The sequence below is a fragment of the Pleurodeles waltl genome, chromosome 3_1 (assembly GCF_031143425.1).
Source record: "Pleurodeles waltl isolate 20211129_DDA chromosome 3_1, aPleWal1.hap1.20221129, whole genome shotgun sequence".
NCBI lineage: Eukaryota > Metazoa > Chordata > Amphibia > Caudata > Salamandridae > Pleurodeles > Pleurodeles waltl.
In genome coordinates, this window is record NC_090440.1 from 528025676 (window position 1) to 528043340 (window position 17665).

General features: G+C 43.1%; 1 protein-coding gene across 1 annotated transcript in view; it reads right to left on the reverse strand.

Moving 5' to 3' along the window:
- The window catches only part of SPG21 (SPG21 abhydrolase domain containing, maspardin), a 278589-nt gene that overhangs the window by 105938 nt on the left and 154986 nt on the right, over positions 1–17665 (reverse strand). The gene's annotated exons all lie outside the window — the stretch shown is intronic.

Sequence of the window (17665 nt, forward strand, 5' to 3'; positions counted from 1 at the left end):
GGCAGTAGCTGTAGCTACAGAGAAAACCCCAGAGAGCTGGTTTGGCAGTACTGGGGGTCCATAGTGGAACCCCAGGATGCATGGAATTGGCTTCCCAATACCAGATTTGGAATGGGGGGACAATTCCATGATCTTAGACATGTTACATGGCCATATTCATGGTTACCATTGTGAGACTACATATAGGTATTGACCAATTTGAAGTGCACACGTGTAATGGTGTCCCCGCACTAACTAAGTCTGGGGAAATGGCCCTGAACTATGTGGGGATACCTTTGCTAGTGCAAGGGTGCCCTCACACTTAGTAACTTTGCACCTAACCTTCAGCAAGTGAAGGTTAGACAAACAGGTGACTTATAAGTTACTTAAGTGCAGTGAAAATGGCTGTGAAATAACATGTGCGTTATTTCACTCAGGCTGCAATGGCAGTCTTGTGTAAAGGTTTGTCTGAGGTCCCTATGGGTGGCCAAATAAACCCATATGGATCTCCCGGAACCCCAATACCCTGGGAACCTAGGTACCATATACTAGGGAATTATAAAGGTGTTCCAGTATGCCAATTGAAATTGGTAAAAGTGGTCACTAGCCTATAGTGACAAATTTAAAGGCAGAGAGAGCATGAGCACTGAGGTTCTGGTTAGCAGAGCCTCAGTGACACAGTTAGGAATTACACAGGTTTACACATTCAGGTCTCAAACTATGAGCACTGGGGTCCTGGCTCGCAGGATCCCAGTGAGACAGGCAAAAACAAACTGACATACACGTAAAAATGGGGGTAACATGCCAGGCAAGATGGTACTTTCCTATAGTATCCTGTACCTTTTGATGAAAGATTTCCTGACTGCAAATATATATATATTATATATATATTATATATATATATATATATATATATATATATATATATATATATATATATATATAGAGAGAGAGAAAATAAACCCAACTACATGCAGTTTATGTTTTGCTGAAAACATATTTTAAGCACCTTAAGCTAGCTTTCGTATTTAAAATGCATGTTAAAACCAAGCTAGATTCCATCTCTTATTTGTAGAACAAATATGCAGAACAAATTCTAACACAGAGGTTAAGTGTGAATAACTGGTGTTGGAAATGGCTCTTTTTGCAGGGTTATCCCCAAACATTTTGCCTCTGACCTCCTAATTTTGATTGTGTGCTGCATTTCATTTTTGCTGGCTTTAGGACTCTGGGTACTCTACCACTGATAACCAGTGCTAAAAAGTACTAAAGTACATATGCTCTCGGTCTAAAATATATTGTTGATTTGTTTACCCATGATTGGCATACATGATTTACTAGTAAGTTCCTAGTACAGTGCACCAGGTGTGCCCAGAGTCTGTAAATAAAATGCTACTAGTAGGCCTGCAGCACTGATTGTGCCATCCACATGAATAGCCCCGCAAACAGGTCTCAGACCTGTCACTGCAGTGTCTGTGTGTGCAGTATTAAACTGACAATTTGACCTGGCTAGTGCATCCCCATCGCCAAACCAAAACCTTCCCTTTTACTACATGTAAGTCATCCCTAAAGTAGGCCCAAGGCAGCCTCTGGGGCAGGGTGTAGTATACAGTATTTAAAAGGTAGGACATGTGCTGGTGTCTTTTACATGCCCTGATAGTGAAATACTGCTAACTTCAGCTTCACAATTGCAAGACCTATCTCTCACAGAGGGTAACGGGGGCATTACATTGAAATATATTTTAAGTGTAATGTCCCACTGGGAGCAGGCAGAGATTTGGAGTTTGGGGTCTCTGAACTCACAATTTAAAAATACAGTTTTTGGTGAGCTTAGTTTTTGAATTTTAAGTTTGAAAATGGCACTTTTAGAAAGTGGGCATTTTCTTCCTTAACCATTCTGTGCCTCTGCCTGTGGAATACATGTCAGGGTCAGGATGACCGTTGGGCTGTTAGTGAATTCACTCTAAACAGTCACACAAAGGAAGCCGAGGTATTCCCTGCATTTCCTGATGGGTCTTCCAGAGCTAAAGTGGTGGGAGAAGCTGAAACTTGCACCTGACTAGGGCTGTGGCTGTCCTCACAGAAAGCAGTCTCCAACCCCATGAAGTGTGTCTCGGCCAGGGCAGTGAAAAGCAGGATCTTATGTACTACAAAGACTTCTCTTTGAAATTTGCCTACTTCAAAGACAGAAATAGGTAAAAGTACTGGACCTCTGACACCACATAGTTATAACACTTCTGGACTGAGGACATTGTCCCAGGAAAAGGAGCTGATTCTATAGAAGGGACTGCCACTGTGGTTTTTGCTTTATTATGCTGGAATGCTGCTTGCTGCTTCTGTCCTGGGAGAGAAAGGACTGGACTTTGCTTTCTACATTCTGCTTTCCAAGGTTCTCCAAGGGCTTGAACTGAGATTGTCTCCTGTTAAGATGTCTTCGGGACATCAAAGACTTCATTTGCCAGTGCCTGGGCTTTTCTGCTTAGAGTCCTGGCTTGCCAAGTGGTGCCAACTCCGGTTCGTGGGCCCTGGGACTTGAAGGAGAAAATCCACACATTGTCCCTGTGCGTCAATCTCTCATTGACTCCACACTGTAGTAAGGAACCAAGGCAGTGTGTCTGGAAATCAAAGCATCACCTTTCCTGCGAGGAAAGATTTGATGCATTACCTCTCCTGCCAGTAAGGAATCGATGCATCGCTTTGCTTTTTCGGCACCTCACCTCCCCTGCCAACCACATTGTCTCTGTTTTTTATGCATCTAGAGTACTTTGTGCTAAAGAAAAGACACAGCAATTGATTCCTAAGGATTAAGACTCATTTAAAGCTTTAAAAAGTAATACTGTTACTTGTGTATGTTAGATTTTTGTTGTTCTGGTCTTGTTTTAGTCAGATAAATACTGGCTATTTTCTAAACTGGTGTGGAGTACCTTTGTAGTGTTTTCACTGTGTTACTCGGTGTGCGGACAAATACTTTACTGCCTCTGAGATAAGCTGGTCTGCTCGTGCCAAGATACCAAGGGGGTGAGCGGGGGTTATCCTAGCTGTTGACTACCTTACCCTCACTCGAGAGAGGGTCCATACCTGGACAGGGTGGAACCCACGGCCAACTAGAGACTCCATTTCAAACTTATCTTCAGCTGTAGTAGCTCCAGTGTTCGTATCTTTCATAGATTTACATAACTGAATCATTCTCAGTTGCTATGATGCAAGTCCCATTTTAACAAGTTACTTAATTTTTGGTACCTCTCTAACTGCAAACTCATCACCTTCTCAATATTCCACAGGCATCAGACTGGCAGAGGAAACTTTTCCGCAATACCTCTGCATGCTGGTAGGTGATACACATGCCCAGGAGGCCATACCCGCCATACTCAATTAAGGGCCATTAAAATGACTTTCGGGCAATCGGTCCTGATCATCTTCTGCACTTGGGCCAGAAGCTGTATTGGCAGGAACGCATTTAAGAGCCCCAATTTCCACCCTAGACAGAACGCATCTCCTAGCGGAGAGATGCCTTGGAAACTCCAACATACAGAACTAATGAGACTGAGAGCTCACTGAGTTGGAGAACAGATCAAGCCAAGGTTATAATCATTTGCAGAAAAGCCTTTGTGCCACCTCCAGGGCAACTGCCACTCATGATCTGCAAGGTGCCGACTTGGCATTCAAACATCCTCCATGGTGGTGCATGACCAGGAAGAGTCCTTGATGGACCTGCCATTTCCAGAAGCATAGTGCCTCATGGCACAGGGCTCTGGGCTCAAACCACCCTGTTTTTCTACAATGTCACATGGCAGTGATGTTGTCAGTAAGCACCTTTACCAGTCTCCCCTTGATGGGTGAAAGGAAGGCATTCAACAGCAAGCGGATAGTCCACATTTCTAGGAGGATGATAGGGAGCTGAGACTCTACTGGGGACCAAAGGGCTCTGATCACCACTTTTCCCAGGTGTCTGATGCATCTTTTATGGGTTGGGGCAGTCACCACTGTTAGCTCTGGGTGGGATATGGAGAGGGGTCTGCCGCTGACCCAATTGTAGCCCAGTAACAACCACTGCAGATATTTTGCAATCTCCTTTGGGATTTGGACGTGGTCAGAGTGATCCCCTCGAAGTTGCGACCACTAAGACTTCAGATGCCACTGCAGAGCCAACATATGTCATCTGGCGTGGTTGATAAGCAGGATGCAGGAGGCCAATGGTCCCAGCAGCCACAGAGTTGACCTCACTGAAGTTCAGGACGGAAGGCGATAGATCAGGTTCATAGCCTGAATGTACTGGATTATCCTTTCTGGAGGAAAAGCACAAAACCGAATAGTTTTCAGAATGGCTGAGATGAAGGGGAGCATCTGAGAAGGAGTCAGGTACAACTTCGGCATGTTGATAGTGAACATCAAAGATTACAGGTGGCTTGTTGTATTCTGAAGGTGGCTGACTGCCTGGGACAAGCCCGCCTTCAGCAGCTAGTTGTCGAGGTAGGGGGAAGACTGGGACCGGACCTCCAAAGATGTAATGCTACTCCCACTATTGCTTGCATTAACACACAAGTAGCACTGGTGAGACAAAGGGAAACAAAGCAAATGAAAAATGCTCCTGTTCTACCACGAACCACAGGTAGCTCTGATGGGCCTGCAAGATGAGTATATGCAAATAGGCATCCTGCAGATCTACCACTACCATCCAGTCTGTAGGTTCAAGGGTAGATAAAACCTGGGGCAGGGTGAGCATTTTGGATTTGCCCTTCCGGACGAATCCTTCGAGAGGGCACAGCTCTACAAGAAGACGAAGGACTCCGTCCTTCTTTGGCACTATGAAGTAGCCGCAATAACAGCTGCAACTCACTTCTCTATCTCTATCGCACCTTTGACAAAAGGATTTGCATTTCTTTTCGTAAGACAGACAGATGGTTCTCCATCAGTCATACCAGGTTCGGTGGCCTCACAATCTGGCAACTGACTGGTGGGGGTGGGGGGGGTTACAGCAAGGTTTGGTCCATGACTCCAAGAGGGTGTCCGTGACCCTTACTAAGGAGGCACCTTCGTCAGTGGCCAGACCTGGGGTGAGATGAGACCAGAATCAGGAGCAGTGCCAAGACCACGGTTATCATACCAGTTTTCTTCATGGTAGGGTTGGCCAATCTCATCACCAGCATCATAATAATTGTCAGAGTCTGTTTGAAACAATAAATGTAGTCTACGAGACCTGCCTTGCAGTGGTCGGACACTTAGAGGGTCAGATAAAGGGTGCATATCAACAAGAACCGAGCACAGCTCTGTCGGAGAGATGGCACCTCGAAGTCTGAGAGCACAATGAACATTTAGTCTTCTGATGTCAATGGAGTTTGCATTGGCGTCTATGTTCCAAGAACAGATGTGGGTTGTGGAGCTGGTAGCGGAGTCGATAGGACACCAGAAGAGGTCCAGTGATGGGTACAGAGGGAGAACCCACTGGCGGTATCCTGGATGGAGGGCATTTCTAAGGGCTCATAGGGAGTCTGCAGGGATCTGAAGGGCTGGAGCATAGCAATGTAGAACTCTTGGATTTTCCTCAGTGTTGCAGATGGCTACAGAAACTCAGGTTGTTCTGGAAAAAGTTACAGGAAAAGCTCCTACAGACTGACTTTGGGAGCAAGATCGAGAGGCTGGCAACATTCTCACGTCTTCTCAGGTGTATGAATGTTGTGAAGGGACAGAGTCATCCTTTGATATTTTATGATTTTTCTTCAACCCAGACAAGTGTCCTCAAATAGACTCCGTATACTTCTGGACCGGGACTGAAACCTAGGCCGACTCATGCACTGGCCTTAACATCGAGCCAATCGATGCTTGGCGACATACAGCTTCGTCTCGCCGACTTGTATGGGCTTTGGGTTCATCGACACAGTCACTGCAGGCCTTAGAGTCGTGTTCTAACAACAGGCACAAAAGACTTGTTTGTGACAGGTTGAGACACAGTAGTTTTGGGAGTGACATTTCCTTAGCACACTGGATTTTGGATTGTCAAGTTTCTGAGGTAAACGGGTCTCCTGAGACACAAGCGGTAACTCTGGATCCAAGCATTGTAGCACTGAAAGACAGGAACCGGCGTCAGCGTGTTGCATTTATATTGCCCTTGCATAATGGCATCAATGCAGAGCTGCCTGGAGCAAAGAGGTACTGCTCAAATATTTCTGGATTCAGTCTGAAGCCTGGGTAATGTCAAAAAGGTGACAAATCTGCAGTTGGAAGTATATGAAAAGGCAGTATTAAGCACAAAATGACTGAAAAGTCTCCAGTGTTATTTTAGTACCACATTCAACTCAGACTCACCCCTATCAGAGGCCATCTCACCTCACATGCCCAGCGCTAATGTGACAATGGTAACATAACAACAGATACATTTTGGTGAGCCTCCTTTTAGGAGAAAGTGAGGGGAGCATATGAATCTATAAAAAAATCACATCACTGGTGAACAACAGTTACAGATATGTAACATTTTTCTTCTCCAGATTTTGATCCATCATAGATTCACATGCATGCAGGGTAGTGAGCAATTTACATAATTCCTATTCACACATATACACTGTGGGAGGTGGAAAAATAGAAAGCCTCACCTAATCTAAAGAGATGGTACAGAACTGTTTGACTCAATGTAGAATGGCCTCAAGGCAGCAGAGCTGTGCGAAGGTCTGTCTGTTTACTCTATGAAGCTACATGGTAGATGTCCATCAGAAGTCCTCCACCAGAGAGTACTACTGTTGTCGCCACAGCCCTTGTGGAATGGGCCGTGATTCTCCTTGTATGTGGTCTGAATGCTTTCATGTAGCAGAAAGCGACTGTCACTTTCACTCATCTAGAAATTCCTTGTTTTGATACTAGATATCTTTTACATGGATTATGAAATGACAAAGCCAATTGATTATATCTTTCAAGTCTTTTGTCCTTTCTAGATAAACCTTAAGATATCTTCATATGTCAAGTGAGTTAGTTTAGTACGGACGGCTGTCTCACTAGTGGGATAATTTTGTAGTGAGTTCCTATTTAGTTGGTGGTTTTCTGAATAGAGAAAAAACACTAAAGAGTCCTTCTTGAGGATGCTTAACTGAGAACTGTTTCAGGTCTTTTGGTTAAACCCATAACATAACCTCTTCCACTACGCTGAATAGTTTTTATTCTTGGACAATACCCTTGCTTCCACCAGTATCTGTCTGCAATCATCTGGGATGTCTAAATCACAGAATTAATTGAATTCAGGAGTCAGGTCATTAATGTTAGATTCGTGCTTGTGGAGGAGAACCTGCTCTTAGCACCTGGAAAGATGGCCTGGCTGTAACCCCAGTGGAATAGGCGGTTAATTCGTTAGCAGTAGAAGTGTGGTGAACCTGTATTGCTTTAGCCCTACTGAAGCTTCTGAACAAGTTAATTTACCTTTGGTAACACTTTCTGGTGTATACTATGTCTAACCACAGACTTCTCACCCTGTGGGTACTCGCAGGCACCACACTGTAACCAGAGATTTGTCTCAGCATTGCTCCCACACACCAGCATGTGGTCTTGTCCAATAAATGATCGCAAGTGATGCTAGAGCACAAATATACACGCCCATGCGCTGATATCAGTTTTGTTCTTGACTCTGTGGGCGCCATAGCCAACAGAGCCTCATAACTGATCAGAGGTGACAGTGTGAAGATGTCTAATTTGGGACCTTTAATAGATGGATAAAAGAGTCCATTACAGAGAATGGGGAGGTATGAGGGAGATGAGTAATCTGCAAATAGAGTACTTACCATGAACAGTGTTTCTGGCAGTAAATAACTTGTTCTTCTGATGGATACTTGCAATCTCAGACTTTTGACCTTGTGGACAGATACCAGACCAATACGTCCTAAGCTAGTGTGTCTGTGGAACTGCTCAAATATGCAGGACAGAACGGGCAAAGTGCCCCTCTCACCGAAAATGTTTTTATTTAAGGTAGTAGTGATTTGTGAACATAAGATGTGAGATCCCTGCCACAGCCTGACAGATATCCAAAACAAGCACTGTGTGTCAAGGCAGTGGAAGCAACCTTGGCTCTGGATAAATGAGTTCGCAAACCTTCCAGAAGCAGCTTCTAGACCAATTCATAGCAGATCTTAATACAAAGCACTAGCCATCTCAACATGGTCCTTTGCAGCATAGCTTTAACCTTCTTTACCACAGCAAACTGCACAAAGAGCTGATCATCCAACCAATGGTTCTCAGTGCTACTGATGCAAACACTCAAGACTCTTTCAGGGTCCAAGCAGTTAAGCCTCGCCTTCTCTTTGGATCGGTGAGGTGGTGTAAAGAATGACAAAAGGTTGGCCGATTGTCTGACATGAAAATGTATCAAACATATGCAGGAATGCCTCCCTAATCGGCAACACCAGTCTGTCTAGGAAATATGTGGTGTATGGTGGGTGAAAGGAGGAAGCCTATAGCTCAGTCATGCGATGAGCTGAGGTTATTGCCGCGAGAAAGACTGTCTGGAGATTCAGTAGATGCCAAGAGCAGCTAAGCATCCGCTTAAATAGGGTATGTTAGAAAAGTGAGAATCAAATTAAGGCCCCACTGCATTGAGCTGCCGTAAACTCAGAATGGGAGTATCTTCTCCCAAGCTTTCTTTCTTTTTTAAAGAAAAAATGTGGAGTAAAAGTGTACTTTGATGTTGTTTTGAGACTTGTTTGATTGTGCCTTTCCGTAGCATGTTACAAATCCCTGCCTTCTGCAAATGTGGACCTGACTTTGGGCAGGGGCACTGGGTGTTGAAGGAATTCTAAAGTACATCCATACTGAACAGTAGTTGGCATTGTTCCGTTAGTAATACTTTTTTGTCCACTCCCTGAAGAATGCTGAGATTTTCACACCTACAGAGCGAAGACTTGGAGATGAAGGGGTGCAGTAGCTGGTGTCAAGGGTTCATCAGTGACTGCATCCAGTCTCTTGATTTTTGGTCTGTCCTTTTTCACCTTTAGGTGTCGATGAAAGTCTGATTACAATGCAGTCAATATGACAGCCGCTGGTGTGGCCCATAATGTTTTCAGGCCTGTGGCTGCAGTTGATAGGTTTAGCACCCCTCAGGCTGATATGACCCCTGACATGGTATGGTACTGCTATTAGCTCAGCGAAAAGGGGAAAGACGACGATGTGGTGAGACCCCAAGAAACCTGGCCTTATTTGTGTCTACTTTAATACTTTGAAGTGTATCATCAATATGCTTCCAAAACAGTGAATCCCAAATGAAAGGCGCATCCAATATTCATTTCTACATCTATAGCGTAAAGGAATTTACCCATAGGCATCATTTCCTTTTCTGTACTGCCACTCCTGCCAGCTGGCAGAATCTAGACATCCATTGCGGAGTCTATGAGCACGGTGATGCCCTTCATGCAAAACAGACATGCATGGCGCAATGCCGTTCTACATCTAGTTGTCATATCTACCCAGTATAGCCACAGCATTGGCTCCTCTTACTGACATTGCTGCCATAGAAGAGACTCTGTTCCAAAAGGCATCTGTTCTACAGCCTTCTCAGGAGCAGTGCATTATCAATGAATTTACTTTCGGGTGCTCTACTAAGCAGAGTGGTAGTTTTCAGATTCTTTACATTTTTTGTCTCATGTGGGTACTACTGCCGACACAATAGCTGACATCTGCAAAAACTTGATGCCTTCTTGCCAGAGATTACCTTTATTGGAATTGCTTTGACTGCTCTTTTTTGAGGTTCCCTGGACTCATACAGAAAGCAGTTTGTCAAAGTGAGGCTGAACCCCTTTGGGTGCCCTTTCAACCATAATGAAATCAAGAGATGTAATCTGATGGAAAATCTATTGGGGCGAGAGGCTCTGCTGCAGGCAGTTAACCATTACCTCCTGAGGGTTCTGGAACTTTACCTTCCTCCACATCGGAATGCAGTCATCTTCAGAAGAAGTTACGTGGATTACCTGTTCTGTAAGGTCTATAAAAATCTTGATGTTGAACTTGATGGCTTAGCTTTTTTTGGGGGGGTGGAGGGTGATGGGGTGGGAGCGCTGAGATGGGAGTGGCATATTTAGTCCACTATGGCCGATAGCTTATGGTCTTGTCCATGACGGTCTTGCCTTTGTGATCCGGCAGTAACTCTGATGGTTGATGAAGATATTTCTGTGCTAAATTCCTCAAGAGAGAAATCCTAGATCCGTCTAAGGTGATGGTTACATTGATGGTTGGCAGTAGATGGGAGTGGTAAAGAAAGAGGTTTTGATGGAATTATTGACAGGCCCATCATTGGCGGAGTTCTTACCAGCGACAGTGATGTCAACTGTAGTATTGGTGACACAGCCTGTTTGATTCAAGTTTACTACTTAGTGTCGCCATCAACAATGGATTACCAAAGGGGGTATCTGTTGGCATCGTCGACAGTGGCATCAGCAACAATGCAACAGACTTAGATTTCAAACCACACTGGTATACATGGGATGCCTTCTTTTTACTCTGTCCGCTTTCAGGTGATGGTGAAGAGGGTCTCCAGAATTTTGAGCCTTCTAAGGCAATGGATCCCAACCTTTTGACTTCTGGGGGCCCCCTGCTTAATCATTACTGGAACCCAGGACCCCCACTGAGTCATTAATGGAAGCCGGGGACCCCGGCCTAAACATTTGATGATTTAACCCGCAAAACAATTCACAAAAAATACAGAAAAAAGCATTCATCAAACAAATACACAAATGGTTAGACATGTATTTAATTCTCAAACACACACAAAAGAAAATCAAAATGTTAATAGAAAGGTTGGAGCTTTTCTAAATTTAATTGAGGCCACTTATCACCGATACTATTCTTTTTGATGCACCTGCACTACTCTCTTGAATCAATCCGAGGATACTACTTTAGGTTTTAGACTCTAATTTCTTTACATTTACAGTATGGTTTAAAAGTTTCAGCTGTACAATTAGCTTCTTTATTTATATGCACTTTACTAATCTATTTATTTTCTAAGAAGTCGCAGACTCCCTGAAGAGGCTTTGTGGACCCCCAGGGGTCCTCAGACTACAGGTTGGGAACCACTGTTCTAAGGGATGTTCTCCTCAGAGATTTCGAAGCTGAAGTTGGTCCTTCAACGCTGCAAATTATTTTTACTTACAGGTTTGGTTGCTTCTGCTGGCGCTCAGGATTAATTTTCACTGGTGTGCATTTTGGACCTAGGACTAACTCATTCCCAGAGGAAGGGGTTTAAGTTGCTTTAGTCTTTTGAGACCACCTCAGAAATCTCCCATCTTGATCATTAAGAAATCTGTTAGACAATGTCTAGCACATCTAAATCTTGTATTTTTTAAGTATATGTTGAGGGTTAAAGCAATAAATGAACTTTTTATGAGAGTCGTCACACAACACCCTCATCGTTCCACAACAGTCCCAAGCCTTGAAAAGGCTCTTTTTTCATGATTGTTCAATAACTATAATCCATTAAATTGTATTTTCTAGGAATTGTGGTGAAAGAGTTTGACACACACATCCTTAAGATAGGCCAATAATTGAATGTTCCCCAGCAAGTGTTGAAACCATCTGAAACCTGTTCATCCTCTCCCTCACCAAAGACCCACACACCGCCAAAGCTAACCTCCACGAGGGAATGAAGTCCATCGCCGAATGGATGAGGAAAAGCCGCCTGAAGTTGAACTCCGACAAAACAGAGGTTCTCATCCTTGGACGCACCCCCTTGGCCTGGGACGACTCCTGGTGGCCCACTGCGCTGGGACCCCCTCCAACTCCAACCAACCACGCACGCAACCTGGGCTTTGTCCTAGACTCCGCCCTCACCATGTCCAAGCAGGTCAACGCAGTTTCCTCCTCCTGCTACAACACCCTCCGCATGCTCCGTAGAATCTACAAATGGATCCTGACGGAAACCAGAAAAACGGTGACCCAGGCCCTTGTCAGCAGCAGACTGGACTACGGCAACGCACTCTACACAGGCATCTCAGCAAAAGACATCCAATGCCTCCAACGCATCCAAAACGCCTCCGCCCGACTGGTCCTGAGCGTACCCCGCCGATGCCACATCTCCCACCACCTGAAAGACCTCCACTGGCTCCCCGTGGACAAGAGGATCACCTTCAAACTCCTCATCCACGCACACAAGGCGCTCCACAACGCCGGTCCTGTCTACCTGAACAACAGACTCAACTTCTACGTCCCCTCCCGCCAACTCCGCTCCGCCAACCTCGCCATCGTCCCCGCTTCCAACGCAAGACCTCCGGCGGCAGATCCTTCTCCTATCTCGCCGCCAAGACCTGGAACGCCCTCCCGACCACCCTGCGACAGACCCAGGATCTTCTCACCTTCAGGAGACTCAAGACCTGGCTCTTCGACCAGTAGCAGCAGCCACTCCCACCCCCCCAGCGCCTTGAAACCGTAACGGGTACGTAGCACGCTCTATAAATACTATGATTGATTGATTTAGAGAAGAGAAAAAAGCTCTTGGACTCCTTTTGCATACTATGTGTGGTAGACATTTGAGGTGAGAGGTTCTTTGGGACGGGTGAGGATGAGTGCACTCACCTCATTGGCTGGAATTTGGGTATTTTTCAATGAGGTGAATGAGCTACTGTGAATGAGGTGACACTGTTTTGAGGCTATTCAGCCATTCAGTACCTAATCTTGTTATTGTAACGTTACAATGGCACTCTCATCTCAACAACAGGGAGTTATATAATACATGTGAATCTATGAAAGGGGCATGCTGCATTTTATCTAACGTGTATATCACACAATTGATGCGATCAAGCTAAAATACATCCAAAAAAAATTGTGCGTGAAGTGCTCACACCAAGTGTGGTTCAGGTCATGTCCCAAGTGACCAAGGTAGATGAGCCTCTTGGCAGTGCCTTGAAAACAGTGGACTCAAAGGAGAGACTATAAGTTGTAGCATGTTAGCAAAGTAATGTTCAAATTTTGGGTATGCAATAGTGACAAAATTCTACTATCGTAAGAAAGCCAGACCTCATTTTTGCAAGGAATGCACATTTCCATGTACTATAGTATAATTTTCTTTCATTCTTCTCTCTCTGGTGTTTCACTCAGAAAGGAGAGGTTTCACAAATGAGGTGGTGACAACCTAAGTAGGAACCAGGATCTGGAAGATATGGGGTTATGCTGACTTTTCTGTCCAATTGAAGAATCATAACTGGAACATAATTAGGCAGTGGCCTACATGTCTGTCCTCCCAATTTCCAAAATGGTGGTGTGTCCCAGACAGACCGATCTTACAGCTTTAGTTCTGGTAGAATGTGCCCAAAGTCTCTCTGCGACATGAAAACCATGAATTTCCCCTGACAGTTTCTTTCTTAAAAGAGGATAAACTATCATGACAAACAAAACATCTCAAGCTTTCTAAATGGTGCAGTCCTTTTGGAGTAGTTTGAGACTGTCCTGCAAAATGAATAACCTCCTCAGCAGAAGATGAATGAAATAAGTTGGAAGGATTTTCCTGATTTTAAGCATTACCCCAATGCAAACTATTGCAATAAGGAACATGTTTTCTTTAAGGGCAATGTTATCATTATGAAATACACCAGAGTTTTTGTAAGGCTAGACAACGTAAGCTGCAGATTCTTTTGGCTATTTTGTTAGTTAATGGGAACGTTGTTTGAACAGAAGAAACTCCAAAACACAAAGTGTCATGGATTTGAATAGCATGTGAAGATTTAGATCTCACTGAGGATCTCGGTCTTCAAAATTAGGATTGGGATTATCAAATGGCTGGCACATTGATGACTCACTTAATCTAATTTATTTTCTTAAGTGAGAAAATATGGACAATTTATGCACGAGTAAACTTTAGTGTCACCACTAAATAGGAGATTAAAGCAAGATCATCACCAATGGTGCTTACAAGATTATCAAATGAATGGTAGAACTTCATCTTATTCTGCTGCTAAAACAGACAGCACTAGCGCTCAGAAAAAAGGGAGCTCAAGTGATTTTGCATTAATTATCTGCAAGACTCATGTGAGAACAAGCTAACCAAAGTAACCCTACTCTCATTAATAGCAAAACCTCTTTTTCAGCAACAGAAGGCACCAGATATAGGATAAAGTCCAGAATTTTGTTCTAAGACAGACGGAGAGCTGAAAACCAGAAGCAACTGAAATGACAGTAGTGAGTGGACTTCTCCAGAAAAACACCATTATCTTGTGGTTCAGCTGAACTGAGGAACAAGTACAAAGGGTAATTTCCTATCCTTTCAACTGAACAATTCTCCTAGGTTCCCCCATCTAAGACCAAGAGTTGAACCAATTGGCGATGTCTTTAGTTGTAGTAGCAGTAATTTATTTGTACGATTAATAAAAATCATTACAAACAAATTATTTCATTGATTTAACATTCAAAACAGTATTATCCAAATGCAATCTCCACATATCATAAACAATTGCATTTATCAAGATAAAAAAGTAAATCTAATTATTGGGATGATTATTAATCCGTCAATTTAATGATTTCTACATAAACATTTACGTCAAAACAGTGGCTACTTTATGTGCTTAGATACATAAATACGGGCCGTTTTGATGCACCTAGACAGAACCTCAAGAATCAAAGTCCAGCTTGAATGCCTACTACTAAACCATATTTTAATCTACAAATTTGTTTCTATATAATCCATGCATTCTTAATTAACCTTTTCAAACTCTCCAATGGATCATCCTTATCATTGGCATCAAGTTAGCTGTGAAAAAATTAAAAAGTAATGGTGCAAGCACACAACCCGCCTAAAGCCACAATTGGTGAAGATTTTCTGAGTTATTAATGTGCCATTACCTATCTTTATCTGTACACAGGAGGTCATGTGCAAAAAACAAACAGCTGTTAACAGGCATTTTGGGCTGCCCCATTTGCTTAGTTTACCCAAAAGTAGTGTTCTATTTAGTTTATCAAAAGCAGCATTGAAATCCAGCTAACATGCATAGAGTTTAAGGGTAATGTCAATTGTCAAAAATTAATTGTCATGATATTGTCTATAGTTTCCGAAGCCTTCTGAAAGTCAATCTCTAACATGGGTATGATATTCTTCTGGTTCAGATAGGAGAATGAGTGCAAAATGTTTTGCATCGCTATCCACTAAGGAGATTGTCCTATAATCTTTTAGATCTTGAGAGCTTCCCTTCTTGTACCTCAAGCATAGGAATGAAGGATTAAACTGTTCCATGAGTTAGGTAGTGTGAGTACCTCCAGAATGGAGCAGAAAAGGCTAACATAATGGTCCTTTCCAAAACTCCAATCTGGTTTTACATATCAAAATGTGGATACCGTTGGATCTAGGGGCATTATTTTGCTGAACAGCCTCTATTAATCATTTTTTCAGCAATAATTCATTTTCCAACATATGCCTTAGCTTCTGTGTCAGGTTTTGATTGTACATGAAAATACCACACTATAAGTAATGAATTCATGTCTCTATATCAATGTTAATATATCCAGGTTTAGTTTGTTCTAGTAGTTTAAGCATCAAAATGACTTTCAATCATACACGTCTGCCCACTGCTTGAGATCATGCCATCTTTACACTTCAAAAAGCAAAGTTTTATTTCAGCCCTTCCATTAGTCCTCTGCTCTTATCTCCTACAAGTCTATCTGTAGCAAAGTTAATTTGTTCTTTCATAGCCCATCGTGAGGTGATTTGAACATTGTCATGGCTCCAAGCTCAGCAGGGTACCCAGTATTGGTGCATTCATATTGACCTCTATTTTCTTTTTGTGTGACTTGCTGCATGAAAAGTTCTTTCCAACAGCCGAGGATACCAGAATCTGTGTTATAATTAACAATGTTCCCAATTAGGATCTCGCCAGAAAGATTTGTCGAACCCTCCATCATCATCACAGAGTGTTAATTCCATTTAATCTGTCTTGGGCAAGGCTCCATCTCTTTTTTTTAAAATTGTTTTTAGATTTTAGGTCCACATAATCTTCAATTTGATTTTAATAGACTGGGGACAATGTTCGCTATCTTTTCTCTTCACTATTTAGAAAGACTCTACTTGTTGTAGTAGAGATGGAGTGGAAAAAGTATGATCTAAGAGATACTTTTTGTGGCCCCAAAATGTGATGGCTCAAGCAGGAATGTCAGATAAGAATCGGCCATTCAGGCAAATTACTGGAAGATTAAAAAGTTTCAACCTAAAGTTGTGATTAGTACTGCTTGAAGATTTATGGTCAGATTTCATGAAAGGTATCTCCCAGAAGGTTTGCAGTTTTCAATGGGTCAAGGATAAGGTGATTAGAATCTAGCACATCATTTAAGTCTCCCCTTATTAAGAGCTCAGCATTCACTGACTGAAGAAACAGTTTTTCTAAGAGTTTGTGCAAGTCATTTTGTACTAATCATTTTTGTAGTCTGTATCAGGTATAGACGTTATAAACCAATGAAATTGGATGATGTTTAGCCCTTTGAAACTTAAGCTCTGGTGCTAATATATAATTTCCACCATCCATCTATACAGGAAGTGGCATTACTGGATTTCCCACCATTCATCTGCACAGGAAGGGACATCCCTCCTCCCCCCTCCCAGGACCGCTTGTACTGCACCCAGTGCCATATACACTGGTCTTTCTACTCCTGCCACTATCGAACTGTGACCCTCTGTGCCCCAACCTCAGCTATTGCTCCACACACTGCTACCTAATTGCACCACACAACAAACAGGTAGCATTCTCCTGTGCTTCTTGCAAGTTTTCACGCACTTACCCACAACAAACACTTATTGCACACGCAGCAACAGCACCCAACACCCTACTCTCTTGCACTCAACAGTCCAGTGACCACCCACACAACACTCTGCACTCACATGCATTCTCCCAACACTCACCAAACCCCCTCATAGAGATATGGGACCTGCTGCACAACAATGCCCAAGACCTACTTTTCCTCACAGAAACCTGGCTGAACTGTGCATCGGCACACTGACAAGACAGAAACTGTGATCTCTATGAAAAGCATTTCACCATGGGACTCCACCTGTTGTTCAGAGTTAGGACCAACTCCCACCCCTACCATCAAGGGCAAGAACCTCTGGATCGTCACTGACTCTACACAGGGGTTATTCTTGGCAGTGTACATGTTGTAATATTATTCTTTAGCATATCATTTCCATCCTAGGTTCTAAAGCCAGGACATTAGCATTATGTTCATTTTAGTTATTATCCAGATGTTCTGTTAACGTTATGTCTGAGAGTTCTGTTACCTGGGACTTGTGTATTTCTGCATGCCTAGATGTCTTTTAATATTAAGAATACTACAGTTGCCTGGTACAAGGAAGGCAACTCCTAATTCTGATGGTTGCACAGACAGTGGATCATTCCAACAATATGCTTTAGAAGTTTCTATACGATCACCAGGTGACTATAGTGAACCGGTTACAATCTGGCCTTTTGCAATGTTAATTACAGGTAACTAAGTTTGTGATGGGGTAAATTTAGAGGACAGCACTGATTACTATAACAAAAAAAAAGCTCATGAAGTAATTATGTTTTTGTTGAATTTAAAAATCATCTGCTGAATCCGGGTCTGTGCCATGGTTCTCCTTAAGGTAGAAGTCACCATTCGTAGGTTTCATCCATACTGCATGATTGGGAAAACACTTAAAATAATGGCTGACAGAATCCATTGCTCCACTCTTTAAGGATACAGAAGTCCGGCTTTTCTGAAACCTGGTTTTTGC